Below are 27,664 nucleotides of genomic sequence, written 5' to 3' on the forward strand. Positions count from 1 at the left end.
CTATCCCTGCCTTAACAATATCCACCGACTTGGCCTCCACAGCCTTCTGTGGCAAAGAATCCCACAGCTACATCACCATCCTCTGACTAAAGAAATTGTAAATGCCGACTATGTTCTGTGTGCTGAAGCAAAGCAAGAATTTCATTGTCCTATCAGGGACACATGACAATAAACTCGCTTAAACTTGAACTTGAACTTGAATTCCTCCTCAGCTTCTTTCCGAAAGAACTTCCTTTAGTTCTTTCAGAAACTTACAAAGTTCTTAAGGGGTTGGACAGGCTAGATGCAGGAAGATTGTTCCCGATGTTGGGGAAGTCCAGAACAAGAGGTCACAGTTTAAGGATAAGGGGGAAATCTTTTAGGACCGAGATGAGAAAAAAAAAATTCACACAGAGAGTGGTGAATCTCTGGAATTCTCTGCCACAGAAGGTAGTTGAGGCCAGTTAATTGGCTATATTTAAGAGGGAGTTAGATGTGGCCCTTGTGGCTAATGGGATCAGGGGGTATGGAGAGAAGGCAGGTACAGGATACTGAGTTGGATGACCAGCCATGATCATATTGAATGGCGGCGCAGGCTCGAAGGGCCGAATGGCCTACTCCTGCACCTATTTTCTATGTTTCTATGTTTCTATGTTTCTGAGGCTATAACCTCGTGGAAACATCTGCTCTATCCAAGCAAATGTTGGAAGCTTCACAGCTTGTCAAATTTCAAGTCTGAATATTTGCTTAAAGCTACATGGCTTGAAGTGCATTACTGCTGCTTATATATTGTGAACATCTGGTTTAGCGAGACCCAAGAGAGAATGTAACACAAATTAAAATGAATGTAACTGGTGTGAAGGGGGCATTACTGATGCCAAACATGTCTTATCACAATACTGGAGATCCGATTTTCTTGTTGGTCTGATCCTATTTAATGTTATCTGATGAAAATCTAATTTAATAAAAGGTGTTATATATTGAGAATTGCAGGTACACGGGGAATGGGGTTGAACTTTCAGGAAAAGATGAAGAGAATATATTTGGGAGGGATTATAGATTTATTTTTTAAATCATGGAACTGAAGGCAAGTCGTCTATTTGGATAGGAGATTGGTTAAGTGGCTGGAGCAGAGAGTGGAGGTGATGGCAAGCACTCAAATTGGCAGTAAGTTAAAGTATAAAGCGAATGGAAATCTAATAGAGAAACAGGAAGTGCTGGAACAACACCGCAGGTCAGGTAGCATCTATGGATAGAGAAACATTTAACATTTAGGTCGAAGTCCCTTCATCAAAAAGGGCAGCATGATGGTGCAGCGATAGGGTTGCTGTCTTACGGTGCCACAGACTGGGTTTGATCCTGACTATGGATGCTGTCTGTCTGGAGTCTGCACGGTTCTCCCCATGACCGTGTGGGTTTTCTCTGGGACCTCGGGTTTCTCCCACATTCTAAAGAGATACAGGTTTGTAGGTTCATTGGCTTTGGTAAGAATTGTAAATGGTCCCCAGTGTGTCGAACGTTGCTAGCGTACGGTGATCGCTGGTCGACGCAGACTCTGCGGGGCAAAGGGCCTTTTTTTTCACGTTGTGTCTCTTAGCTAAACTAAACTAACGAGAGAACATTAAACTTAGACCAATACAGCATAGTATTATAGTCTCACCCACAATGCCCATGCTGAACATACGTCAAGTTAATCTAATCTCCACTGCCTACACGTGATCCACATAAAGTACCTGCATTCCCAGCCTATCCATATGCCCATCTTAATCTCTTAATTGCCACTATGGTTTCCACCTCCTGGCAAATGCATTCCAGGCATCCACAAACTTGCTCTGAATATCTCCTTTAAACTTTGGCATTCTCGCCTTAAACCTATACCCTCTAGTCTTTGACAGTTCCACCCTGGGAAAAAGGTTCTGACTGTCTACCTTATATATGCTTCTCATAATTGCATACACTTCTATTGAATTGAATTGAATTGAATTGAATTGAATTGAATTGAATGCCTTTATTGTTGGTTAGATTAGATTAGATTAGATTAGATTAGATTAGATTAGATTAGATTAGATAAAATTCCTTTATTGTCATTCAGACCTTTCGGTCTGAACGAAATTTCATTGCCTGCAGTCATACACAATAATAATAAATAACAAAACATTCAATAAACACAAATGTAACATCCACCACAGTGAGTTCACCAAGCACCTCCTCACTGTGATGGAGGCAAAAGTCTTAGTCTCTGTCTCTTCCCTCCTTGTTCTCCCTCTGCGTTGTGGCGATCCAGGCCGAAGATGCCGCCCTCCAGTCCAGCGGACACGGATGTAGTTGCGGGAGCTCCGGAAACAGGTCACCAACATGTAACCTGCGAGCTCCCGGTCGTCCACTGGGCCCGCGGCCGAACCTCCGAAGTGATGTCGACGCCACCTCGGCTCCGATTCGGGCCGCTGCCGAAAGCCGGAACACCACCTCAGGTGTCTATCAGGTTCTATCAGGTGTCCCTTCAACCTTTGGCATCGCAGGGAAAATAATCCAAATTTGTTCAACCTCTCCTTGGAGCTAACATCCCCTAATCCAAGCAGCAAATCTGGTAAATGTCTTCTGAATCCTCTGGAAAGCCTCCACATTCTTCCAAAGAAAGTAAGTTAGTCTAAACGACAGATGGCACAATGGGCTAAGTGTTCGGCTGGCAACCGGAAGGTAGCTGGTTCGAATCCCGCTTGGAGTGCATACTGTCGTTGTGTCCTTGGGCAAGACACTTCACCCACCTTTGCCTGTGTGTGTCCTTGGGCAAGACACTTCACCCATCTTTGCCTGTGTGTGTGAATGTAATTATGTGAAGCACTTTGGGGTCAATGCAAGTTGACTAAAAATGTACTATGTAAATAAAGAAATTTAATTTAATTTAATTTAAATGGTAGAGAAGGTGGGCGAGGGCAATGGGTGGCCCATTGAATGAACATGTTATTCTTTCGAGATGTAGCGCGGAAACAGGCTCTTCAGCACACAGGGCCCACGCCTTCCAGCGATCACCCCGTACACTAGCACTATCCAACACATCAGGCACAATTTACAATGTTACCAAAGCTAATTAACCAACAAAGTACTTCTTTGGAATGTGGGAGGAGACCGAAGCACCCTGAGAAAACCCACAAGCGGTCATAGGGAGAAGGTACAAACTCCATAGAGACAGCAGCCGTAGTCAGGATGGAACGCGGGTCTCTGGAGCTGTAAGTCAGCAACTCCACCGATGCGCCACTCCTGCCATCCAAAGTTGGAAGAAGAGGGTATAGATAGGAAAGACAGACAGAACCATTTTCCCAGTTTGGAAATATCAAATACTGGGGGGGAGGGACATAGATTTGAGACGCTTTGTACTTTAGAGGAGATGCATAGGGCAAGATTTTTACAAAGACAGTGTGAATGCCTGGTAGGCGCTGCTGTGGGTGGTGGTGGTGTCTTTCCGCTGACTGGTTAGCACGCAACAAAAGCTTTTCACTACACCTTGGTACGCCTGACAATAAACTAAACGGAGATACAATAATGACATTTAAGAGGCATTTAAGAGACATTTAATTGGCACATGAATATGCAGGGAATGAAGGAATATGGTTAATGTACAGGCAGATAAGAATTGGTTTTGGCATCATGTTCGGCACTGACATTGTGGGCCAAAAGACTCGTTCTTGGGCTGTACTGTTTTAGTTCTATGTTCTAAGAGCAAGTGAATTACTATTTTACCTGGAAAGACTATTTGGGTCACGAGATGGAAAGGATGAAGCAAACTTTGTTCTTGAAGGGACAGAAGTTTAGGGGTAACATGAGGGGGAACTTCTTTACTCAGAGAGTGGTAGCGGTGTGGAATGAGCTTCCAGTGGAAGTGGTGGCGGCAGGTTCGTTGGTATCATTTAAGAATAAATTGGATAGGCATATGGATGAGAAGGGAATGGAGGGTTATGGTATGAGTGCAGGCAGGTGGGACTAAGGGAAAAAAAATTGTTCGGCACGGACTTGTAGGGCCGAGATGGCCTGTTTCCGTGCTGTAATTGTTATATGGTTATATGGTTATATGGTTAAGGCAGACACAAAAACTGGAGTAACTCAACGGGTCAGACAGCATCTCTGGAGAAGAGGAAGAGGTGACATTTCGGGTCGAGACCCTCCTTCTTTCAACCTGAAATGTCGCCTATTCTTTTTCTCCAGAGATGCTGCCTGACCCGCTGAGCTACTCCAGCTTCTTGTGTCTATCTTCGGTTTAAATCAGCATCTCCAGTTCCTTCTTACACAAACACCGAGAAGAAGGGGTGGGAGCGAAAGAGAGAGATGTGAATACGACATGGTCTACGTCTCTGTCCACAGTGGTCATAGGGTCATAAATGAGAGGAGTAGTATTTGACCATCCGGCCCATCAAGTCTACTCCACCATTCAATCATGGCTGATCTCCTTCTTTAACCCCATCTTTCTGCCTTCTCCCCGTAACCTCTGACACCCGTACTAATCAAAAATCTATCTATCTCTGCCTTAAAAATATCCACCGACTTGGTCTCCACAGCCTTCTGTTGCAAAGGATTCCAGATTCACCACCCTCTGTCCCAAGACATTTCTCCTCATCTCCTTCCTAAAAGAATGTCCTTTAATTCTGCGGCTATGATCTCTAGTCCTGGATTCTCCTTGATCATGGTGAAGGAGAAGCCAAGGTGCAGGAGGAATCTGCTGTGGTAGACAGGAAGCAAGGATGTGAATGGTTACCAGGTCAAAGCAAGAAAGTGGAATTGAGGTTACAGCCAGATCAGCCTTGAGCATTGAATGGGGGAGAAGGCTCTGTTGGCTGAATGTCCTGCTCCAGTTTTCAATTGACATGTTCATAGGCTTGTATTAGACACAATCACACCAGATAGAACATCCAACCCCGAGCAACAAAAGCTGAATTAAATCACCAAATGCCAGATGTGATAATTCTTCAAATGCAAAAAACAAAACAAAATCTAATCTAGAATTAGTTCTTGTGAGAAGTTTTGAAAATTAGTCGGGAGATAATTGAATTGGCCAGCATATTCGTGAGAATGAGAAGCTCAAGAGGGGCCACATTTATAAATTAATGAATAATATCTAATTAATTAGCACAGGTTGTATGGCATTTACTAATTATTAATTTAAACACTGAAGTGTTGAAAATGTTGCTCCTTCAGCCTTTTTGTCAAATCTTTTATTAAATATTTGCCCCATTTGGACTTGAGTTTCGACTTACATAGATGGACTGGCCCTCCTTGCTTCGACTCCTTCTATTAATCCATCGCAAGTTATATAAACGATAAGTGCAAATGAGGAAAATCTGCCAACAGTCTTTTGCAAAGCTTGCTGAACCCTTTGCCTCTGACAGATGCTTTGCAAGTTCTCATGCACCAGGTTCCGAATACGCACTGCCCATGTTGCTATGGTGAAAATGAAAATGAAAACCCCATCATCTTTCAGGATTCCGCAGTTTATCTATCTATAATTCTCCTAGCTCATTAAAAAAATATTCCTTTTATCTCCGTCTTTAACACTATACCGCCGCCCACACTGTCCTCCTTTGCCATGGTTTTATCACGTTTGTTGTGAATGCTACTCTTCAACGTCATTGTCATTTTACCGAGCATTCTTGCTATTGAGGGAGTGCAGCGTAGGTTCACGAGGTTAATTCCCGAGATGGCGGGACTGTCATATGTGGATAGAATGGAGCGGCTGGGCTTGTACACACTGGAATTTAGAAGGATGAGAGGTGATCTTATTGAAACATAGAAGATTATTAAGGGATTGGACACGCTAGAGGCAGAAAACATATTCCCAATGTTGGGGGAGTCCAGAACCAGGGGCTGCAATTTAAGAATAAGGGGTAGGCCATTTAGAACGGAGATGGGGAAAATCTTTTTCACCCAGAGAGTCGTGAATCTGTGGAATTTACTGCCTCAGAAGGTAGTGGAGGCCAATTCTCTGGATGCTTTCAAGAGAGACTTAGATAGAGCTCTTAAAGATAATGGAATCAGGGGATAAGGTGAGAAGGCAGGAACGGGGTACTGAATGTGGGCGAGCAGCCAAGATCACAGTGAATGGCGGTGCTGGCCCGAAGGGCTGAATGGTCTACTCCTGCACCTATTGTCTATTGTCTATTGTTTCGTCTCCCGGAGTCAGAGGGACACTGAATGGAGACGGAACACTTGGACCACTGTGCCCACACAGACCATTCACAACCCATCAGCAACTCCTCACAACGCCTCATTCTTGATGTCAAAATGCCCCCGACTATTAGTATACCCCACACTGATCTCACTATCCTCCAGGCCCTTCTCCTTGGCGCTCACCCATACAAAGTGCTGATGCAAGGCACAACATAGGACGATGATTCGGCCACTTCTCCCCTTCATCCTGAGACAGTATTCAGTATGATCATGGCTGCTCAGTGCCAGGTGGCACAGTGGAAGAGTCACTGCCTTACAGCTCCTTCAGTGCCAGAGACACAGGTTCGATTCTGATTGCGGGTGCTGTCTGTACAGAGTTTGTACGTTCTCCCCGTGACTGTGTGAGTTTTCTCCGAGATCTTCTGTTTCCTCCCACACCCCAAAGACGTACAGGTTTGTAGATTCATTGGCTTGGTATGAATGTAAATTGTCCCTAGTGTGTGTAGGATAGTATTAATATGCGGGGATCGCTGGTCGGTGCGGACTCGGTGAGCTGAAGGGCCTATTTCTGCTCTGTATCTCTAAACTAAACTAAACTAATCCATAACTTCCCTTTCCCCCTCACCTTCAATTCTCTGATCTTTCAGTAGTGCTTCCAACTCCTCTTTTATTCCCCCCAATGATCTAAACTCCACAACCCGCCCTCTACTGTAGTGAATTCCAGAGATTCCTCAGCCTCTGTGAGAATGTGCAGGAAGGAACTGCAGCTTCTGGTTTATACCGAAGATAGACACAAAATGCTGGAGTAATGCAGCGGGACAGGCAGCATCTCTGGGCCGTTATGGACTCCACCGTTCCTGAGCTCATCTGTGGCCGGCACTGTTTTGTCCTGGCCTTCTCTATCTTTCAGTCTGATTCGGGGGGATGCAAGCTTTTCTTTGTCGTATCTCCGTCTCTGTCTCCGTCTGCGCTGAGGCGTAATCGTGGAGCTGGCGGTCTCCAACTGGGGCCGACCTCAAGGCTCCGGAGGCAGAGCTTGGACTCACTGTCGCGAAGCTGGCCGACTTCAGGGCTGTGGTGGCGCTGCGACTGCGGCTGCGGCTGCGGCCCGACTTCGGAGCCTCGGAGGCTTCGGCCGCGGGCCCAGTGGACGGCAACATCGGGAGCTCGCAGGTCCCAGGTTGGTGACCGATTCTCCAGAGCTCCCGCAACCAACAGCTTCGTCCGCTGGACTGGAGGGCGGCAGCTTCGTCCGCCCCAGGACGCGGAGTTTGAACCGGCCCGTTCGCGGAGCTCGGATTCGGCCGCGGGACTTACCATCACCTGGCGGGGGGGCCCAACATCAACACCCTGGATCGCCTCAACGCAGAGGGAGAACAAGCAAGGAAGAAATAAGACATTAAGACATTTTGCCTTCCATCACAGTGAGGAGGTGCCTGGTAGACTCACTGTGGTGGATTTTAAACTGTGTTCATTGTGTGTTCTGTTGCTTTATTTTCTGTCATGTCTGCAAACTATCCAATTTCGTTCAAAAAAAAATTTCAATGACAATAAACTGAACTCAACTCAACAACGAAGGGTTCCGACCCGAAACGTCACCTGATCCATTGAGTTACTCCAGCTTTTAGTGCCTAGCCTCTGTGAAAAGTCAAGTTTATTGTCATATGCACAAGTACAGCGAGTCCAATTGCTTGCAGCAGCATCACAGGCGCATAGAATGCATACAAAAACAGACATTATACATAAATTACTTGCAATTCTGCAAGATTCCATAAAATTCCTATGCACCTTAATTTAAATAACTGCCCTCTAATCTTGAAACATGTCCCCTTATTTAAGATTTTCCCACTTCCAGAAATATCTGAAAATCCGATTAAGCCCCCTCAGGTTTCATATATGTTGAGTAATTTTCCTTTAAATAACAGAGGGATGTTTTTTTTAGTGGCACATCTTTAACTGGAAGCTGAATGTGTGGGAGAATTGAGCAGAGGAGAGAAAAATAAGTGCACATATTTGTTGATGTTTTCGTTATATAATATCTGGAAATCATATGAAACTGAGAGGGAGTGACAGACCTCAGTGAAAATCAGTGCCAGAGACTGATGAGAATTACGGAGATGGCAAGGGACACTTGTCAGATTAAAGATGAGAGGGGAAAGTGGGTCGGGGAACGGTGTGATCATTTAATGTTACTAAATTTAATTTTTTTGGCAAGCAGCGAGTTTAGTTTTGTGTGTTTTGTCTGCAGTTGGGAAAAGCCAAGATTAATCACCTCATCTGCAAGGCAAAAGTTAGAATTTCAAGTAGAGACACGAGAGACGGCAGACACTGGGAGCTGCAGCATGAAACAGTGTGCTGGAGGAACTCAGTGGTTCAGGCAGCATCCATGAGGGGGGGGGGGGGGGGGGAGGCAGGACATTTCCACCATTTCAGGCCAAGTCCTGATAGAGGGTCTCGGCTTGTAATGTCGACAATTCTTTCTACCTGAAATAGCTGTGAAATGATAGTGGGAGAGGTAGAGGTAGAGGGAGAGGTAGAGGGAGAGGTAGAGGGAGAGGTAGATGGAGAGTGGTAGGGAGAGAAGGGAGAGAGGTAAAGAGAGGGGGAGGGAAGGGGAGGGAGGGGAGGGAGGGAGGGAGGGAGGGAGATAGGGAGGGAGTGAGGGAGGGAGGGAGAGAGGGAGTGAGGGAGGGAGAGAGAGAGAGAGAGAGAGAGCATTCACAGGTCCGAGCATTCACAGGTCCACGATGGTCGCCACATTGGGGGGATCGAGAGCATTGTTAATATTGATCAGAATCAGAATCAGATTTTATTCGCCAAGTATGTTTTGCAACATACGAGGAATTTCATTGGCCAGGTCATACAATTAAAAGCAACAGATCACTCAAGAACACATTTTAACAAGAACATCCACCACAGTGACTCCTACACATTCCTCACTGTGATGGAAGGCGAAATAAAGTTCAAGGCCTTCCTTTTGTTCCTCCTCGATCAGGGGCCTCAAGCCCTCCGTTGACGGGACGATCTTGACTACCGTAGCCGGCGGCGTTCGGGCCCTCCGCGTCGAGGCGTTCAGCTCCTGCATCGGGGGGGATGTCAGCTCCCCCGCGCCGGGCGATCGAACCTCGCGTCGGGGCTGGTTGAACCTTCTGCGGCAATGGAGCTCCCGACTCGGCCTCTCCCGAGACTGCGAGCCCTTGATGGTAAGTCCGCAGGCCGCAGGGGGAGCGATCCCACGCAAGGGAGCCACTCCGATGTTAAGTCCACGCCCCGCGTTGGGGCTCACGACAGTCCGAGGTGGCTCTCAGCTCCAGCGATGGTAGGCCGCAGAGCCCGGAGAATGTGATCCAAAAATCAATCACATCTCCGGGAAGGTAAGAACCTGAAAAAATGTTTCCCCCGATCCCCCCCCCCCCTTTTGGAGTGTACTTTTGGAACGCTGTAATGTGCAATTGCTGAATAAAGTCCTTGGAAAGGAAAAAATGGGAAGAGAGTGAGAGAGCATTGGAGAGGAAGGGGAAGGGCAGAGAGAGTTTATTTCCATGGGTTTGCATGATTTTTTTCAAGAAGCACATATATTGTGGATTGTTTCAAAGTCCTAATTCCACCAGCATAACTGGTGAGTGTAATTCCAATTGAGTGTAATGGGGGACTAGCACAGAAGGGGAGTTATAGACTCAGAGACTACATACAGCATGGAAACAGGCCCTGCAGCCCAACTCCTCCATGCCGACCAAGATATCCTATTTAAGCTGGTCCTATTGCCTTGAGTTTGCCGCATATAGAAACATAGAAAATAGGTGCAGGAGTAGGCCATTCGGCCCTTCGAGCCTGCACCGCCATTCCAATATGATCATGGCTGATCATCCAACTCAGTATCCTGTACCTGCCTTCTCTCCATACCCCCTGATCCCTTTAGCCACAAGGGCCACATCTAACTCCCTCTTAAATATAGCCAATGAACTGGCCTCAACTACCTTCTGTGGCAGAGAATTCCAGAGATTCACCACTCTCTGTGTGAAAAAATACATGGCTCCACTGGGGCTCGAACCCAGGACCTTCTGCGTGTAAAGCAGATGTGATAACCACTACACTATGGAACCCCTTATCCTTCTAAACCTTTCCGATTCATCATCTGCCCAAATATCTTTTAAATACTGTAATAGAATCTGCCTCAACTAGCTCCTCTGACAATGCTTTCCATACACCCATCATCCTCTGCGTGAAAAAATTACCCTTCATCCTATTAAATCGTGCCCCACTCACCTATATCCTCTAGTTTTTGATTCCCCTATTCCGGGTAATAAGAATATGTGTAAATTCCTTATCAATTCATCTCATGATTGTGTACACCTCTATAAATTCCATTCATGCACCATCACTCCAAGGAGCAAAGTCCTAGCCTGCCCTCGATTCTTGCCAGCATCCTCGTAAAGCTTCTCTGCAATCTTTCCAGCTTAATGACATCCTTTCAACAGCAGGGTGACTAACGATGGGTTAGAAACATATAAAATAGGTGCAGGAGGAGGCCATTCGGCCCTTCAAGCCAGCACCACCATTCATTGAGATCACGGCTGATTGTCCCCAATCAATAACCCATGCCTGCCTTCTCCTCATATCCCTTGATTCCACTAGCTCCTAGAGCACTATCTATCTCTTAAATCCATCCAGTGATTTGGCCTCCACTGCCCTCTGTGGCAGGGAATTCCACAAATTCACAACTCTCTGGGTGAAAAAGTTTTTTCTCATCTCAGTCTTAAATGGCCTCCCCTTTAGTCTAAGTCTGTGGCCCCTGGTTCTGGACTCGCCCAACATTGGGAACATTTTTCCTGCATCTAGCTTGTCCAGTCCTTTCACAATTTTGTACGGTTGAGGCCACCATTGCTTATTCACAATCTTATGGAGTGGTGGGGCATGCATGAGGAGCAACATAGTAACTTAAATAATAGGTGCAGGAGTAGGCCATTAAGCCCTTGATCATCCAAAATCAGTACCCTCGTTCCTGCTTTTTTCACCTTATCTCTTGATTTCCGTTAGAACTCTCTCTTGAAAACATCCAGTGAATTGACCTCCACTGCCTTCTGTGGCAGTGAATTCCACAGATTCACATCTCTCTGGGTGAAAAAGTTTTTCATCATCTCAGCCCGAACTGGCCAACCCCTTATTCTTAAACTGTGACCCCCTGGTTCTGGACTTCCCCAACATCGGGACAAGTTTTCCTGCAACGAGCCTGTCCAATCCCTTACAAATTTTACATGTTTCTATAAGAATCCCTCTCATCCTTCTAAATTCCAATGAATACAAGCCCAGTCGATCCTTTGTTTCATCAGTAGGTCCATCTTGAATGGTCAGCCGACCCCTGGTTTATTGTGTTCTCGTGTGCAGTAACTGCAGTGTCCACAACTGGAAATGATGAAAAATCACAACTACGCAGGCAGCATCTGTAGACGGAGAAACAAAGGGTTTCAGGTTGATAATAGACAATAGGTGCAGGAGTAGGCCATTCGGCCCTTCGAGCCAGCACACCATTCACTGTGATCATGGTTGATCATTCACACTCACACTCACACCCGTTTCTGCCTCCTCCCCATATCCCCTAACTCCGCTATCTGTAAGAGATCTATCTAACTCTCTTGAATGCATCCAGAGAATTGGCCTCCACTGCCTTCTGAGGCAGAGAATTCCACAGATTCACAACTCTCTGGGTAAAAATGTTTTTCCTCATCTCTGTTGTAAATGGCCTACCCCTTATTCTTAAACTGTGGCCCCTGGTTCTGGACTCCTCCAACATCGGGAACATGTTTCCTGCCTCTAGCGTATCCAATCCTTTAATAATCTTCTATGTTTCAATAAGATACCCTCTCATCCTTCTAAATTCCAGAGTATACAAGCCCAGCCGCTACATTCTATGTTGAGGAACCTTCATCAAAACTGGGGGAAATTCCCATGGCTTGGTAATGTAATTCAGATCGCTGACTGGATAGCAGGCACAAGAAGCTTCCAGCTGTGCCTCGGTACACATGACAATACTAAACTAAAGAAAAGAAAAAGATGAGTTAGAAGCTGCAAAAAGGATGAAGGTTGGTGAGATGAAGAAGAAGGAAAAACATCTCAGAGGCACCCAGTGAATAATCTTATCAAGAGCATCCATGAGGGGGGGGCAGGACATTTCCACCATTGCAGGCCAAGTCCTGATAGAGAGTCTCGGCTTGAAATGTCGGACAATTCTTTCTACCTGAAATAGCTGTGAAATGATAGTGGGAGAGGTAGAGGGTAGAGGGAGAGGTAGAGGGAGAGTGGTAGGGAGAGAAGGGAGAGAGGTAAAGCGAGGGGGGAGGAAGGGGAGGGAGGGAGGGAGGGAGGAGGGGAGAGAGAGAGAGAGAGAGAGAGAGAGCATTCACAGGTCCGGGCACCGGGCAGTCGACGGTCACACCAGAGTCGGCTGCCTGCCCCTCTTCCCTACATCCGTACTCGCGTGTCCCTGGAGAGGGAACATGCGGTGTCCACGGGGATGCTGGAGGCTTTCCGTGAACGATGGTCGCCACATTGGGGGGATCGAGAGCATTGTTAATATTGATCAGAATCAGATTTTATTCGCCAAGTATGTTTTGCAACATACGAGGAATTTCATTGGCCAGGTCATACAATTAAAAGCAACAGATCACTCAAGAACACATTTTAACATGAACATCCACCACAGTGACTCCTACACATTCCTCACTGTGATGGAAGGCGAAAAAAAGTTCAAGGCCTTCCTTTTGTTCCTCCTCGATCAGGGGCCTCGAGCCCTCCGTTGACGGGACGATCTTGACTCCCGTAGCCGGCGGCGTTCGGGCCCTCTGCGTCGAGGCGTTCAGCTCCTGCATCGGGCGATCGAACCTCGCATCGGGGCTGGTTGAACCTTCTGCGGCATTGGAGCTCCCGACTCGGCCTCTCCCGAGACTGCGAGCCCTTGATGGTAAGCCCGCAGGCCGCGGTGGGAGCGATCCCAGGCAAGGGATCCGCTCCGATGTTAAGTCCGCGCCCCGCGGTGGGGCTCACGGCAGTCCGAGGCGGCTCCCAGCTCCAGCGATGGTAGGCCGCAGAGCCCGGAGAATGTGATCCGAAAATCAATCACATCTCCGGGAAGGTAAGAACTTGAAAAAATGTTTCCCCCGATCCCCCCCCCCCTTGGAGCGTACGTTTGGAACGCTGTAATGTGCAATTGCTGAATAAAGTCCTTGGAAAGGAAAAAATGGGTAGAGAGTGAGCGAGCATTGGAGAGGAAGGGGAAGGGCAGAGAGTTTATTTCCATGTGTTTGCATGATTTTTTTCAAGAAGCACATATATTGTGGATTGTTTCAAAGTCCTAATTCCACCAGCATAACAAGTAATTGAGTGTGATGGGGAACTAGCACAGAAGGGGAGTTATAGACTCACAGAGACTACATACAGCATGGAAACAGGCCCTGCAGCCCAACTCCTCCATGCCGACCAAGATATCCTATTTAAGCTGGTCCTATTGCCTTGAGTTTGCCGCATATAGAAACATAGAAAATAGGTGCAGGAGTAGGCCATTCGGCCCTTCGAGCCTGCACCGCCATTCAATATGATCATGGCTGATCATCCAACTCAGTATCCTGTACCTGCCCTTCTCTCCATACCCCCTGATCCCTTTAGCCACAAGGGCCACATCTAACTCCCTCTTAAATATAGCCAATGAACTGGCCTCAACTACCTTCTGTGGCAGAGAATTCCAGAGATTCACCACTCTCTGTGTGAAAAAATACATGGCTCCACTGGGGCTCGAACCCAGGACCTTCTGCGTGTAAAGCAGATGTGATAACCACTACACTATGGAACCCCTTATCCTTCTAAACCTTTCCGATTCATCATCTGCCCAAATATCTTTTAAATACTGTAATAGAATCTGCCTCAACTACCTCCTCTGACAATGCTTTCCATACACCCATCATCCTCTGCGTGAAAAAATTACCCTTCATCCTATTAAATCGTGCCCCACTCACCTATATCCTCTAGTTTTTGATTCCCTTATTCCGGGTAATAAGAATATGTGTAAATTCCTTATCAATTCCTCTCATGATTGTGTACACCTCTATAAATTCCATTCATGAACCTTCACTCCAAGGAACAAAGTCCTAGCCTGCCCTCGATGCTTGGCAGCATCCTCGTAAAGCTTCTCTGCAATCTTTCCAGCTTAATGACATCCTTTCAACAGCAGGGTGACTAACGATGGGTTAGAAACATATAAAATAGGTGCAGGAGGAGGCCATTCGGCCCTTCAAGCCAGCACCACCATTCATTGAGATCATGGCTGATTGTCCCCAATCAATAACCCATGCCTGCCTTCTCCTCATATACCTTGATTCCACTAGCTCCTAGAGCACTATCTATCTCTTAAATCCATCCAGTGATTTGGCCTCCACTGCCCTCTGTGGCAGGGAATTCCACAAATTCACAACTCTCTGGGTGAAAAAGTTTTTTCTCATCTCAGTCTTAAATGGCCTCCCCTTTAGTCTAAGACTGTGGCCCCTGGTTCTGGACTCGCCCAACATTGGGAACATTTTTCCTGCATCTAGCTTGTCCAGTCCTTTCACAATGTTGTACGGTTGAGGCCACCATTGCTTATTCACAACCTTATGGAGTGGTGGGGCATGCATGAGGAGCAACATAGTAACTTAAATAATAGGTGCAGGAGTAGGACAGTAAGCCCTTGATCATCCAAAATCAGTACCCTCGTTCCTGCTTTTTTCACCCTATCTCTTGATTTCCGTTAGAACTCTCTCTTGAAAACATCCAGTGAATTGACCTCCACTGCTTTCTGTGGCAGTGAATTCCACAGATTCACATCTCTCTGGGTGAAAACGTTTTTCATCATCTCAGCCCGAACTGGCCAACCCCTTATTCTTAAACTGTGACCCCCTGGTTCTGGACTTCCCCAACATCGGGACAAGTTTTCCTGCAACGAGCCTGTCCAATCCCTTACAAATTTTACATGTTTCTATAAGATGCCCTCTCATCCTCCTAAATTCCAATGAATACAAGCCCAGTCGATCCTTTGTTTCATCAGTAGGTCCATCTTGAATGGTCAGCCGACTCCTGTTTTATTGTGTTCTCGTGTGCAGTAACTGCAGTGTCCACAACTGGAAATGATGAAAAATCACAGCTACGCAGGCAGCATCTGTAGACGGAGAAACAAAGGGTTTCAGGTTGACAATGGTGCAGGAGTAGGCCATTCGGCCCTCCGAGCCAGCACCGCCATTCACTGTGATCATGGCTGATCATCCCCAATCAGTACCCCGTTCCTGCCTCCTCCCCATATCCAGCAGCATAATCAAGGACAAGTCGCACCCTGGCCACTCCATCTTCTCCCCTCTCCCATTGGGAAAAAGTTATAGAAGTGCTCCAGATCCAGGGATATCTGCCCAACAGTGTCAGGCAACTGAACCATCCGACCGCAACTTGAAAGTAATCCTGAACTACTGGTTATCCTTGGACTATCTTGTAGGGTCTCGACCCGAAAGGTCGCCTATTTCCTTCGCTCCATAGATGCTGCCTCACCCGCTGAATTTCTCCAGCATTTTTGTTTACCTTCGACTTTCCAGCATCTGCAGTTCCTTCTTAAACACCTGGACTACCTTTGATCTGACTTTACTAGCTTTATCTTGCACTAAAAGTTATTGCCTTTATCATGTATCTGTAAACTGTGGATGGCTCTATTGTGATCATGTATTGTCTTTCCACAGACTGGTTAGCGCGCAACAAAGGCTTTTCACTGTACCGTGGTACACGTGAGAATAAACGAAAACTGAACTAAACTGAAACTGAAATAATCAATCAGGGAGCTAATTTATAAAATAACAATTTTTGACATGAATAGAAGATTGGTTGACTAATGGGAAGCAGAGAGTGGGCACAAATGGGTCTTTTACACTTTGGCAAGATGCCAGGAGTCAATGAGTGGTATTCCACAAGGATTGGTTTGTAAGTGTTAACAAGTAACTAGCTTGGATGATGGAAGAAAAGGTATTCTTGTTAAACCCAACATTGAGTTTAATTACTGTATATTTTGTTCTCTGTTCGTTGAATGCTGGATAGTTGACCAAATAGGCTCAATACTTTATTAAATCCATCACGGGCTATCGGGTGGAATCGGCTATCGGGTGTGCATCTGAGAGCCTTAGTTAACTCCTCAGCAAACATAATTCATGTTAATATGTTTTAGGAGAAGAATGAGGCCATTCGGCCCATCACGTCTACTCCGCTGTTCAATCATGGCTGATTTATCTTTCCCTCACCCCATTCTCCTGCCTTGGCCCCGTAACCTCTGACATCCGCACTAATCAAGAATCAACCTCCGCCTTAAAAATATCCATTGACTTCAGCGCCACGGCCGTCTGTGGCAATGAGCTCCACAGATTCACCTCCCTTTGACTAACAAAATTATTTTTCATCTCCTTTCTAAAAGGACGTCCTTTTATCCTGAGGCTATGGCCTCTGGTCCTAGATTCTCCCCACTAGTGGAAATATCGTCTCCATATCCACCCTGTCCAGACCTATCACAATTCAAAAGCCACAGTGGCAATGAATGTACTAAGGGAAAAGTGTGACTTGCAGGAAGTATAAAATTAGCGCTGGACTCACTGGAAATTCATGGAAATACAACGTGGGTTCATTAACAAGACGGCTGACAAACATTCCGTATGTTTGCCGCATTTTACTATTTTTACATCAGCTTGTCGACAGGTGTACGAGTTTGCTGAAAGGCATTTTATTTCTTAAGCAGCGCACCAACCCTCTCTCCCCTGCAGGCACAGTATTTGCTGTGCACGCCACACATCATTTGGTGGTTCATCAACCCGCAGGGTTCCCAATCTAATGTGAAATCCCCTGGTCTGTTAGCATTGGGCTCAATTAGCATCCCTCATGCTTCAACGGAGGGATGGTTGACAGAGTAAAAGAGAAAAAATCTCGAGTGGCAAAAACGATATCCATAAATTGTGCTCTTTCTCTGTGCGTTGAAGTGTACAGGCGGCACGGTGGCGCAGCGACAGCATCTCTGGAGAGAAGGAATGGGTGACGTTTCGGGTGACACAAAAAAAGCTGGAGTAACTCAGCAGGACAGGCAGCCTCTCTGGAGAGACACAAAAACATAACGTCACACATTCCTTCTCTCCAGAGACGCTGCCTGTCCCGCTGAGTTACTACAGCTTTTTGTACAGTCTGTGGAATTCTCTGCCTCAGAGGGCGGTGGAGGCAGGTTCTCTGGATGCTTTCAAGAGAGATCTAGTAAGGGCTCTTAAAAATAGCAGAGTCAGGGGATATGGGGAGAAGGCAGGAACGGGGTACTGATTGGGGATGATCAGCCATGATCACATTGAATGGCGGTGCTGGCTCGAACGGCTGAATGGCCTACTCCTGCACCTATTGTCTATTGTCTATTTCTATTGTGTCTATCTTTGGTATATATAAATGGTCTATTTGCCCACGTTTGCCCATATCCCTCTAGATTATTCCTATCTGTGTGCCTATACAAATATCTGATAAATGCTGTTATTGTACCTGCCTTAACTACTATCTCTGACAACTTGTTCCATATACCGAATACTCTCTGTATGAAAAAGCTGCTCCAGGTTCTGACAGAATTTCCCCCCTCTCACCATAAACCTGTGCACTCCAGTTCTTGCTTCCCCTACTCTGGGAAAAGGACTCTGTGCATTCACCTTATCTGTTTCTTCTTCTTCTTCTGCCGTATGTCTTTTAGACCTGCAGCTCCGTTGAGGCGAGCCAGGCCAATGTGTCATCGTCCAGGTCAATCAGACCTCGTTCACCATTCGGTGGCCGGTGTTTGGGGCAACTGGTGACTATGTGCTCCACTGTCTGTGTTGGGTCCCCACACTCGCAGGAGGCGCTCGCTGTCCACGAGGCCCCACCTCTTCATCGCTACTCCATAGCCTCCGATGCCTGTCCTCAAGCAGTTGAGGGTTGTCCACTGCTTTCGGGGCAGGTCCTGGCCAGGGACGTCCATGGGGTCATTGATGTACTTGTGTAGCCTAGATGGTTCCGCTGACTTCCACTGGTCTCTCCAACTCGTCTTGACCCAGGCGGCCTTAGAAGCATCAGCGGTGTTGTGCAGAGCAGCTCTTGGGCTTGCATGGCAAAGGGTTTCCATGACTTGAGGCGCATTCGTCGTGGTGTCTCTGTGACGATATCTATTCCCCATGTGATTTTATTCATCTCTATAAGATCACCCCCTCAGCCTCTGGTTCTCCAAGGATTGAAGTCCGAGCCTGCACAACCTCTCCCTGTATTTCTGTTCCACGTGTCCTGACACCATGTTCATATATCTTCTCTGCACTCCCTCCACCCTATTATACTTTCCCAAAGTTCTTTCCTCCACACCTACACTCCCACCACACACCCACCACACACCCACACCCACACCCACACACACACACACACACACACACACACACACACACACACACACACACACACACACACACACACACCCACACACACACACACACACACACACACACACACACACACACACACACACACACACACACACACACACACACACACACACACACACACACACACATCTCTCCAATTAAACATGCCTTTTTTCTAACTTTTTCTATTTCTGATGGAGTTCTCCTCAAAGAGTAAAATTTAACCTTTACAAATATGCTGCCTAATCTTTTGAGCAAATTATTTTCTGTATTTTTCAAATTAAATTCCATTTCCCATGTGTAAATGTTTTAATTTTCCAAACACAACATTGAATTTGATCAGAAGACAGTCAGAAGGGACAATTTACAATCTTTGCCAAAGCCAATAAACGTCCAACCTGTACAACTTTGGAGGAAACCTGTATCAGTAGTCGGGTTCGAACCCGAGTCTCTGGCTCTGTAAAGCAGCAACTGTGCCACTGTAAAGTCTTCTGGACACTAAGTGCTGGAGCAACTCAAGTTCAAGTGAGTTTATTGTCATGTGTCCCTGATAAGACAATGAAATTCTTGCTTTGCTTCAGCACAACAGAACATAGTAGGCATTGACTACAAAACAGAAGTGTGTCCATATCTATATTACTAAAAGTCTGTTCTTGACCGGTTTTGGCGATCTGTGCTGCGATTTCCGAGAGAACGCCGCCACCTACGGCCGTCATTTTTGGCCACCTCGCTCAGAGCCCCCTCCGCCGAGGATTTTTCCAGTCGAAGAAAAATGACAGAGATATTAATGATTTTACAAAATTCCCCATTCTCTCTGCTGCCCCCGCTGGCGGCAGGGGGGATGGACTATAAAACCAGGAAGTGGTGTGCCTCAATTAGTCTGCAAGCTGGAGGAAGGCAGAGGGTCACGTTTCTCTGAGCTGTGAATAACACTGAACACATGTCCACACAACTGTGAGTAAGTACCCTTAATGTGGTTTGAAAATGAAAATATGGTTAAAGTAAAAAAGCACTGCCTGCAAATGGTTTGGGGGGTTTGGGTTGAAATAAAAAGGCACTCTCTCCCTCCCCCCCCCCCCCTCCTCTCCCCCTCCTCTCCCCCTCCCCCTCTCCTCTCCCCCCCCCTCTCCTCTCCCCCCTCTCCTCTCCCCCCCTCTTCTCTCCCCCCCTCTCCTCTCCTCCCCCTCTCCTCTCCCCCCCCTCTTCTCTCCCCCCCTCTCCTCTCCCCCTCTCCTCTCCCCCCTGTCATCTCCCCTCCTCCCCCCCCTCTCCTCTCCTCCCCCTCTCCTCTCCCCCCCTCTCCTCTCCTCCCCCTCTCCTCTCCCTCTCCTCCTCTCCCCCCCTCTCCTCTCCTCCCTCTCTCCTCTCCCCCCCTCTCCTCTCCCCCCCTCTCCTCACCCCCCCTCTCCTCTCCTCTCCACTCCCCTCTCTCTCTCTCCCCTCTTTTTCTCCCCCTCCTCCCCTCCATCCCCTCCCCCACCGTCCCTCCCCTAAACCCCCTTCCCCTCCACACACCCCTACCCCCTTCCCTCCACCCCGCCTCCCCCTCCCTGCTCCCCACCTCTCCCCCTCCCCTAACCTCACCCCTCTCTCAGCACACCCCCTCACTCCCCCCTCTCCTCTCTCCCCGCCCCTCTCCTCTCCCTCTCCTCTCCTCTCCCCCCCTCCCCTCCATCCCCTCCCCCACCGTCCCTCCCCTAAACCCCCCTCCCCTCCACACACCCCTACCCCCTTCCCTCCACCCTCCCTGCTCCCCACCTCTCCCCCTCCCCTCACCTCTCCCCCTCCCCACACCTCTCCCCCTCCCCTCTCCCCCCCTCCCCTCACCTCTCTCCCCCTCACTCTCACCCTCTCTCTCTCCTCCCCTCCACCCCCACCTTTCCACTCTCACCCACCCTCCCTCTTCTCCTCCTCGCCACCACCTCTCCCTCTTGCCCCTCTCTCTGTGTCTCTGCCCCTTCTCTCTCTGCCCTCACTCTCTACCCCCCCCCCCCTCCCCCCCTCCCTAGATGTGACTGCGAGTTGGGGGCTATGCGTCAGCAGATAGGGTGGTTATGGGGTAAAAGGAGCAAATTAATAATATTAATATAATATCAAGGGGGGTAATTAGCGTGAGTGCGGGGGGGGGGGGGTAGTTAGTGTGTGTGACGCTGCATGCCGCCTCCTCCCCCACAACCGCACGTTGGGGGAACAGACCCAACGGGTCTGCACTTGGTCTAGTACCATTATATAAATAAATACACACATGAATAAATAAAATGATAAAGTGCAAATAACAGATAATGGGTTATGAATGATCAGAGTTTTGTCCGATCCAGGTTTAATAGCCCGATGGCTGTGGGGAAGCAGCTATTCCTGAACTTGGAACTTCAGCCGGTCAGGCAGCATCTCTGGAGAAAAGGAATAGGCAACATTTCAAGTTGGAACCCTTCTTTAGTTTAGTTTAGTGATGTAGCTTTGACACAGGTTTTTCGGCACACCAAGTCCACACCGACCAGCGATTGCTGCACATTAATACTACCCGACACACGCACCAGGGACAAATTTACACTTACACCAAGCCAATAGACCTACAAGCCTATACGTCTTTGGAGTATGGGAGAAAAATAAAGATCTCGGAGGAAACCCACACGTTCACAGGGAGAACGTACCAACTCCGTACAGGCAGCACCTGTAGTCCTGCAGTACCTGGAGAACCCAGGTCTCCGGCGCTGCAAGCGCTGTAATGCCAATGTCCCACTTAGGAAATCTGAATGGAAACCTCTGGAGACTTTGCGCCCCACACAAGGTTTCCGTGCGGTTCCCGGAGGTTGCTGGTGGTTGCCGAAGGTTGCAGATAGTGGAAGCAGATAGGGAGACTGACAAAAACCTCCGGGAACCGCACGGAAACCTTGTGTGGGGCGCAAAGTCTCCAGAGGTTTCCATTCAGGTTTCCTAAGTGGGACAGGGGCGCAACTCTACCACTGCGCCACCGTGCCACCCCCTCTTCAGACTGGGGTATTGTGAAATATGATCTATGTGGCAGCTTTGACAAAATGATGGAGTAACTCAGCGGGACAGAGCGCATCTCTGAAGCGAAGGAATGGGTGATGTTTCTGGTCGAGACCCTTCTTCAGAGATTTGTTTAAGACGAATGCTGGACTGTAATGAATGAATGAATGAATGAATGAATTACTAAGTTTATTGGCCAAGTATTCACATACAAGGAATTTGCCTTGGTGCTCCACCCGCAAGTGACAACATGGCATACAGTGACAGTTACGAATGAGACATAAAACATTAAACATTAATAATAAAACATTATTGATTAAACATGTGAATTAAATAAAAAACCAGAGCAAAAGGAGGCTACAGATATTTGGTTGTTGAGTAGAGCAACTACTCGTGGGAAATAAAGCTGTTATTATGTCCGGCTATGGCAGCCTTGACAGTCCGGAGTCGCCTTCCAGAGGAAAGTGATTCAAAGAGTTTGTGGCCAGGGTGAGAGGGGTCAGAGATGATCTTACCCACTCACTTCCTGGCCGTTGCAGTGTACAGTTCATCAATGGAGGGAAGATTGCAGCCAATCACCTTCTCAGCTGATATGACGATTCGCTGCAGCCTCCAGGTGTCGTGCTTGGTGGCTGAGCTACACCAGACCATGATGGAGAAGGTGAGAACAGACTCTACGATGGCCGTGTAGAATTGGACTATCATTGCCTGTGGCAGATTGTGCTTCCTCAGCTGCTGCAGGAAGTACATCTTCTGTTGTGCCTTTTTGACTGTGGAGTCGATGGTGGCCCCCCCATTTAAGGTCCTTGGAGATGCTGGTTCCCAGAAACTTAAAATACTCCACAGATGTGACTGTGTTGATGATACAATACAATACGGTTTATTTGTCACATTGCACATAAGTGCAAGTGAAATGAATATGTCAGCAGCGGTACAATGATAAAGAACACACACAAAACCACAATAAAAATTTAACACAAACATCCACCACAGCATTCATCACTGTGGTGGAAGGCACAGAACTTGGCCAGTCGTCCTCCATTTTCCCCCGTGATCGGGACCTCAACCCTCCGCAGCCGTTGCTGCGGGCGTCCAGATGGTAAAAGGACAAGGTACAAGTCCAGGTAAGTCCAGAGTCGGCTCTTCCCCACCGGAGACTGCGGCTTTAAGTTGGTGTAGGCCGCAGGCCGGCGGTCGAAGATTTAAAGTCCCCGCCACGCCGCAGACAGAAGCACCGCAGACTGCAGGGTCGGCGGTCAAAGCTCCCCTCCAGGGGTGATGGTAAGTTCACGCCGGGTCCGCGGTAGAAGTTGGCCACGGGCCGGCAGTGATGGCTTCTTCTTCCCCCGGGTCCCCCACGACGGATCCCGGGCTGCGGACGCCGTGCCAGCTGGAGCTGTGCAGACCGCGGCTTCAGGCTGCCGGCTACCCCGGGCCAGCGAAACGGAGCGCTCCCCTCCAGCGAGCCTCAGCGAGGACTCGTCCGCTCCATGCCGAGAGTCCACGCTGCGCCCGCCGCTGAAGCCCCGGGCGCGTCTCCGGGAAAGGCCGCGCCGATCCTTGCTGTTAGGCCACGGGGGAGGCGACCTGGAAAAAGTCGCCTCTCCATGGAGGAGGCGGCCAAAACGGTTTCCCCCTCACCCCCCCACACCACCCCCCACACAAAACACACAAAGAAACATTAAAAACATACTTTAAAACATACTAAAAAAAATAAAAAAAGTTGAAAAAACTAACGCGCTGCTGACAGGGCTGCTGCCAATGCAGCGCCCCCACCAATAGGAGCGGTGAGTGGGGTGAGGGGAGGGGGAGCTCTCCTAAAGTCTACAATCAATTCCGCTATCTTAAGAGCATTGAGCTCCAGATTGTTGCGGTGGCACCAGGGCGCCAGCTGTGTCACTTCCTGTCAGTAGGCAGATTCTTCCCCTTCCTGGATCAGTCCAATCAGGGTTGTGTTGTCCGCAAACCTGAGAAGCTTGACAGAGGTGTCTGTGGAGGTGCAGAGAAAGTAAAGGAGAGGGGAGAATACGCAGCCTTGCGGTGCTCCTATGCTAAGGGCTTGCGAGTCCGAGATGTGCTTTCCCAGCCTCACATGCTGCTTCTTGTCTGTCAGGAAGGTAGTGATCTCCCGACAGAGAGGTTCAGGCACAGCGTTTGGAGTGTAGTAGCTCTGGCACAATGGTGTTGAATAGTAAGATTAAACGAGAACTTACCAGTTCGAAGTTTGATCGTTATTTTATGAGGAGTACGTTGAGGGTATACGTGAAGAACCCCGCCAGGACGCATGAGTGACATTCTTCAAAGCAGCGGTGTGAAATCACAGATAACTGTAATGACATAGTAAGATTAGAGAAGAAGATACCAGTTGAGTATATGATCAAGGGTGGGAGCGGAGGGCACGTATTCCCTCAACGTACTCCTCATAAAATAATGATCAAACTTCGAACTGGTAAGTTCTCGTTTAATCTTACTATTTTATTTCGGAGTCACGTGAGTGACTACGTGAAGATTTTAAAGCTCTGTGATTTCATGCTGTGGAAACGAGTCCATACATCACATCTGCCTTAATGACTGTAGGAGGAATTGTGTTAACATAATTTAGACATGAATCCGACATTGAAATCCATGATAAATTTATTAACACCAAATTATATTCCCTATTTATGGGGTGAAATTATATTACAGAACTTTAAATTGTTTCTGCAAATGTTCCAGGTTTAATTACTGGTTTATGATAAAATAGTTGGAATGTTTTTTCCCTTGACCATCCTGCTGTCTTGAGGATTTGGTCCATTGGTACATCCAACTGTATAGCTGCCGATGTAGCTGCAGCCCTTGTGGAATGAGATTTTAAAATGTTAGTATCCACCCCAGCCTGTATTAGAACCTGTTTCAGCCATCTTGAGATGGTCTGGCCCGTCACTTTTTTGTGTGGTTGCTTGTGGCTGATTAGAAGTGCCATCTCATTGCCTCTGATGATTTTCGTGTTCTCCATATATAACAACAAATGTCTTACTATACAGAGACGATCATCTGTCGGGTAAGACCTAAATTCTATATTGCGGCCTGCTGACCCCTGTCTGTTCTGCTTAACTAATTCATAAATATGAAACGTTATATTCCCAGATGAAGAAGTCATGTTGTCCAGTCTTAATTTATGTAATGACTGTACCCTTTGTGCCGTGACCAAAGCCATCAGCATGACTGTTTTCAGTGTCAGTCTTTGTAGGGACAGAGCTGTTGCTGGAGACCAATTCCTTAGCATAGTCAGGACAATTCTCACATCCCATATTTGAGAGTACCTGGTTCTTGGGGGATTGATATTAAAAATTCCCCTCGTAAGTTTTGTTACCAGGGGGTGAGTCCCAACAGAATGACGCTCTGTTCCTTGCCATAGATATGTTGACAGGGCACTTCTGGCGCAGTTGATGGCACTATAACTGAGCCCCTCATCATAATGGAGGCCTGCCAGGAATTCCAGAACAGACGGGATGTTCATTGATCTGTAGGTGATGCTGTTTCTGTGACAATACATCTCCCATTTCCTGATATATACCAGATTATGTTTTTTGGTGGACTGTCTGTGGGCCGCCGAAATAATGTTCACTGTTCGGTCCGTCAGTCCCAGCTGTAGTAGAGGTATTTTTAGACTCTACAAATTAATAAGTTCATATAGTTATGACATGGGTGGCTATCCCTTGTTACGGGATGAACCAATAAATCTGGTCTATTCGAGATGGTGATACATGGTTCTAATACCATGTCGAGTATCACAGGGAACCATGGTTGAGTAGGCCAATCGGGTAATACCAAAATACCAGTCACAGAGTCTTGCTGTATTTTCCTTAATACCTGACTGATGAGGCAGAAAGAAGGGAATGCATAAATAAACAATTTCCCCCAATGCAGTGAAAATGCATCTGTCGCCGCTGCCCCAGGGTCTGGTTCCCATGAAACATAGTTTGATAACTGGTGATTAAGTCTCGATGCGAATAGATCGATATCTGGTGTTCCATACCGGGCTGTAATATCAGCAAATACTTTTTTATTCAACATCCATTCCGTGTTTTCATTAAATTTGCGTGACCTGGTGTCTGCCACTAAATTTAGTTTACCTGGTAGGTAAGTAGCTGATATCCAAATATTTCTCTGGATACACCATTGCCAAATTGTATTAGCCAGATTGTCACATGATGTCGATTTGTTTCCACCCATGTGGTTGATATATGCTACCACGGTGGTATTGTCAATCTGTAGTCTAACATGCTGGTGATATAACCCAGAACAATATGACTTTAGGCCATGAAATGCACCCAACATTTCCAGGTAGTTTATGCCCAGTGTTTGTAATAATGATGCCTCCTGTGCATTCCATCTACCTCCACAGCTGGAGATGGAATTGGTAGCACCCCAACCAAGTGCACTGGCATCAGTTTGTAGCACCATAGAAGGGTTGCTGATAATGATTGGATTGGAACAATGCCGAATGTTATCTTTCCACCATTTTAGTTCCATTATAGCTTCGATTGGTAGCTTCATTGGTCTGTCAAAATGACCAGCATTAATTTTGAGTGCTTGTATTTTTGCCCTCTGTAAATGTTGGTAATGTAAAGGTCCGAATTGTGTGGCTGGAAAAGCAGCCACCATTTTGCCAATTACTCTTGCTACCAATCTGATGGATGGTTTACTGATGTTAATGAGGTTATTGCAAGCCTCTATTAAGTCTATTGCCTTTCCCTTTGGTAATGTCACCGACATGTGAACTGAGTCAATGGTGAACCCCAAATAATCCATTGTGGTGGAAGGCGTTAATTTAGATTTAACTGGATGGATAATAAACCCCAGTTTTTCAAATAATTGTTTTGTGGCTGTTACAGTTTGTTTGGCCAATTCCAAAGTTTTGCCCACAATAAGTATGTCATCTAGATATGCCATGACCATGTGTTTTCGTTTCCGCAGAAACGCTAAGGCTGGTTTCAAAATTTTTGTGAACAGCCTGGGGGCTGATGTTAATCCATTTGGCAGCGCTCTATACTGCCAGTGCTGTCCCATCCAGTTGAATTTTAAGTAACATCTGTGGTCACCTCGTATAGGCACTGAATAGTAAGCATCTTTTAAATCGATGCTAGCCATGAAGTAACCATTGGAAATCAATTGTTTAGCAGTAACAAAGGTTTCCATTTTGAAATGAATATATTGTACAAATGTATTCAAATTGGTCAAATCTATGATGATGCGACAACCACCATCTTTTTTGTTTTTGGTAAAGATATTGGACACAAATTCCAGCGATTCGTGTTGGGATTTTTCAATTACCCCTTTTGCGTAAAGCCGCTCCAGTTCAGCATGCGCCTCTGATTTTTCTTTACCTGAAAGGACGAACATTCGGTTCGGTACATGCTGAACTGGAGGGCTATATTTGTGTATAAATTCTATGGTATATCCCTGGATACTGCTTAAAATATAAGTGTCGGTAGTTAACATGCTCCATGCATCCAGAAAGAAGTGTAATCTCCCCCCAACCTCCATACTCCCTGCAATTTGTAAGGAACCAGACCCACCTACCTCCATGGTTACCAGTGGCAGGTTTACTTCTTTTTGTAAATCCTTCATGGAGGTTGAGGCGCCGGTGTCTGGGTTTGTGGTTAGGTTGGTGTTGGAGGTTTGCGTATCTTCCAAAAAGGCCAGCCTGGGCCATGGCCTCAAAAAGACCGATGTTCGGTGTACCGGGCCTTTGAGCTTTCACCAGTTTGTCTTGTTCTACTGGTAGGTGCGTAAGGGTGCTGTTTATGGCCGTAGTAGGTTATTGATGAAGTCGCTTTTATGAGCCCCAGGGTTTTTGCCTCCTCATCGAGCTCCTTGACTTGCTTGGATAGGTTACCTCCAAATAGTAAAATTGGTGGTTTTATGTTTCCATGTTTGCACAGACCTGCGAATTTCGGGTTTAGAGCAGGTCGGATGGCACTCTTCCTGATGCTGTTTATTTCATATTGTGTGTTGCAAAGCAGTGCCAATGCATCCTGTTGATCCTGCGACATCTCCTTCTCATCTACTGTGCGGGCGAAAGCTGTTATTCCCGC

The 27,664-nt window shown here is 47.1% G+C and overlaps 1 protein-coding gene and 2 non-coding genes across 3 annotated transcripts in view; 1 reads left to right on the top strand and 2 right to left on the bottom strand.

The window, feature by feature from the left end:
- The window catches only part of gabrg3 (gamma-aminobutyric acid type A receptor subunit gamma3), a 644,954-nt gene that overhangs the window by 575,363 nt on the left and 41,927 nt on the right, over positions 1 to 27,664 (top strand). The gene's annotated exons all lie outside the window — the stretch shown is intronic.
- On the bottom strand, positions 10,166 to 10,238 carry trnav-uac. The gene has a single exon. It is a non-coding gene; the product is annotated as a tRNA-Val (tRNA).
- trnav-uac lies at positions 13,906 to 13,978 on the bottom strand. Its single transcript has one exon. It is a non-coding gene; the product is annotated as a tRNA-Val (tRNA).

The sequence above is a fragment of the Amblyraja radiata genome, chromosome 6 (genome assembly GCF_010909765.2).
Source record: "Amblyraja radiata isolate CabotCenter1 chromosome 6, sAmbRad1.1.pri, whole genome shotgun sequence".
Taxonomy (NCBI): domain Eukaryota; kingdom Metazoa; phylum Chordata; class Chondrichthyes; order Rajiformes; family Rajidae; genus Amblyraja; species Amblyraja radiata.